The sequence below is a fragment of the Asparagus officinalis genome, chromosome 3, assembly GCF_001876935.1.
Source record: "Asparagus officinalis chromosome 3, Aspof.V1, whole genome shotgun sequence".
Classification (NCBI taxonomy): Eukaryota; Viridiplantae; Streptophyta; class Magnoliopsida; order Asparagales; family Asparagaceae; genus Asparagus; species Asparagus officinalis.
Window position 1 is genome coordinate 14948458 of NC_033796.1, and position 3244 is coordinate 14951701.

At 31.4% G+C, this 3244-nt stretch overlaps 1 long non-coding RNA gene across 7 annotated transcripts in view; it reads left to right on the forward strand.

The window, feature by feature from the left end:
* The window catches only part of LOC109833122, a 3756-nt gene extending 2495 nt beyond the window's left edge, over window positions 1-1261 (forward strand). For all 7 annotated transcript variants that reach the window (XR_002245093.1, XR_002245094.1, XR_002245095.1 and 4 more), the window contains 5 exons: window positions 80-158; window positions 289-342; window positions 415-502; window positions 594-732; window positions 915-1261. This is a non-coding gene — a long non-coding RNA (uncharacterized LOC109833122). The remainder of the gene's footprint in view (window positions 1-79; window positions 159-288; window positions 343-414; window positions 503-593; window positions 733-914) is intronic.

A 3244-nucleotide genomic window follows, 5' to 3' on the forward strand; every position in this document is an offset into this window, starting at 1 on the left:
CACATGCACGACAACATAGTAACAGTTACATGAGTACTAAGTGACTGGTTCTGAACATGTTTTGTGCTTTCTGTCTCAGATTTAGGGTAATTAAGGAAGTAGGTGATGGGACTTTTGGAAATGTTTGGCGAGCTATCGATAAGCAGAACAGTGAAGTTGTATGTTCCTGAAGTTGTTTCTTTTTAGTGAATTCAAGCTATCTTTTGCAGTTTCAAAGAAGGCGTATATAGCCTTTATATTTCCCATGATACTCATACCAATAACTAAAATTTGCATGTTGCAATTAAGAAAATGAAGAAGTAATATTCCTGGGAAGAGTACGTGAATCTTCAAGAAGTAAAGGTAGTTGCAGTTCCTAAGTCCTCTCCTTTTTGGCTCTATGGTTATTCCTTTCTGAAAATCTTTCTTTTTCAGTCTCTGCGTAGGATGAACTGTCCCAATATAGTGAAGCTCAAGGAGATTATAAGAGAGAATGATATTTTATTCTGTCTTTGAATATATGGTATGCGCTTTTCTTCTATTCCTGCTATTTCTTTGCTTTTCCTCTGATTTACAGCGACATTGTATGTTATTAAGATTTTGTATGATACAAGGAATGCAATCTCTACCAGCTGATGAAGGATAGAGAGAAGCTTTTCGCCGAGTCAGAAATCAGGAACTGGTGCTTTTAAATATTTCAGGCTTTGGCTTATGTGCACCAGCATGGCTATTTCCACCTTGACCTTAAGCCTGGTAGCGTGCTTTGTTATATTTATTCTGCAAATTTCACTTGTTTTTTTAGTGTTGTCTTAATCTTTATATACTTCTAATCAGTCATATTTTATGTATTGAGGATCTTCCTTATTACCTGCTCATGCCTGTTGAAGTAGGAAAGCTATAATCCATAGTGCTAACATGTTTTTTTAAATGATCAGCCAGAGAAAATTTGCTATGTACAAAAGATGTCATCAAACTAGCTGATTTTGGCCTTGCTCACGTAATTTCTTCATAGGCAGCGTACACGGATTATGTGCAAAGTTCTCAAAGTCAAATTAAGCTACATTAAGGGCTATGGTTTTGGCCCTAGACCACCACCATTAAGGTTCTCTCGTTATTCAATGAGTGAAATTTCTGAAAAGAATAAAGAGTTGCAAGAATAGCTTCAAGAGACCCAACAACTTGTAGGAACTCAACAACAAAAGATCGATGAGCAAAATGAGGTAATCTAAATATTGGAGGAGCAAGCCAAAAAGTTTGAGGAGTTTATGGCTAATTTTTCCAGGCAACATCCATCAGCTTAGAGCAAGCCAAAAAGTTTGAGGAGTTTATGGCTAATTTTTCCAGGCAACATCCATCAGCTTAGTATTCTTAGTGAACTTAAACTTGGAGAAATGTTTCTTTGATCGTGTTGCATTAGTTATTGCTTTAGACTAGCATTGTTACTTATGGTAGAAACTTGCTTGCTTTATTTATTTTAATTATTTTGATGTACTGTGGTGACAATTGATGACAATTATTTATATTTTGAGCATTTTTCTCGTAATAACATTATTATTGATGAAATAAAATTTCCTCATTATAAGTAATTTTCCTCGCTATAGACCATATAACCTATATCGACAATTGTAAATTTCTTCGTAATTGATTTTTTTTGGCGAGGAATATGGGGTATAACCTACAACGACAAATTTAAATTTCCTCATCTTTGAGTCCCTTTAATGAGAAACTGTTTCCATGAGAAAAAGATACATATAATGAAGAAAATCAATTTCCTCGTTAAAAATTTACCTTTAGTGAGGAATAGTTTCCTCGCTGAAAGATACTTACAACGACAAAAATAGTTTTTTAGAACTTTTATTATATATAAATTAAATATTATTCATGTATCATTGGCGAGAAAACTGTAGTTTATCGATAAAAAAGGTATTATATTAGGTGAGGAAAAATATCGAGGCTAAAAGTAACAACAAGAAAAGAATATATTCATCGCAAAAATGATTTCACGAGAAATTATAATATTCCTCGCAGAAACTTTTCTTGGCCACCCTACCACGAGGAAATAGTGACCAAAGTTTTTTCCTCGCCAACACACTAAGACGAGAAAATCTTGGCTTTCAATGATAAACTTGTTCCTCGCGGAATAGCTTTTTTGTTGTAGTGTAGGTTGAGAAGAAATAGTTTTTTTATTTATTCTCATTAATCTAATACGTCGCGGACTTGTTCACGTTTCGATTCCACGGTATTTTAGGAAGCGAGGCGTGACATCGACCTACAGAATATGATGTCGATGATAATGTCAAGGATGATAATGTCGAGGATGATATCAGAGATAATAGGTATGGATGGTAAAAACTTGATGCGGCTTAATTATGTACCAAAATTGCAAGTGCACAATTGATTAAGTTATAGTATAAAAAGTTATCGATCCCACGAGGAAGGTGATTTTAAGAGATTATTAGAATAGGTTCCTATGTTGTGTGTGTGACAAAAATAGGATTAAAGAATAAGTGTGATTGTGATGAGTGATTGTTGTGAATATATACAAGAGATAATAAATTGAATTTTAGAGAAAAGAAATAAGAATCAAAGAATAAATGAAATCGTAAGGCAAGAAAAAAAAGAATGAATAAAATCAAGAATGAAAAAAAAATTCAAGAAAGTCAAGATGGAGGATTCAATTAAGATATGAGAAATCTAGAATTTAATCCACTAGCTAATCTCAATTAAAAAATACAAACCATTCTTTTTTATCATATTTCAACTTAGATTTATTAAGCATAGACTATCATACTATTTAAGAAAAGTATAACCTATCAAATTATCATCTAAGTTAAAATTACTATTCATGATAAAAATAACAACAAGATAGTAATCCTAGAATTCATAAGCATAACCTATCAAACCATTTAAGATAAGCATAGATTATCAAATTCTTCTTCTACCGATTAGTTCTCTAGTTGATTATCCTAAACATGAACATTTTAAGTACAAGAGAATAATTCATACAATATAAAGGAAATTAGACTAGCTTCATATAATTCTAAGATTCCCACAAGAATTAATTTTACATCTTAAGAAATAGAAACAAGAAGAAAAAGAACTAATTACAAAATTAAAAAGAAAATAAAAATCTAAACTATGAACAAGAAATAAATCTAACTACAAAGAATTAAAATCTAAACTATAAAATAAATTACAAAAATTAAATGCAAGAAAATAAATCTACTCTACAAATTAAAGTGCAAAAAGAAATAAAAAGATAAGA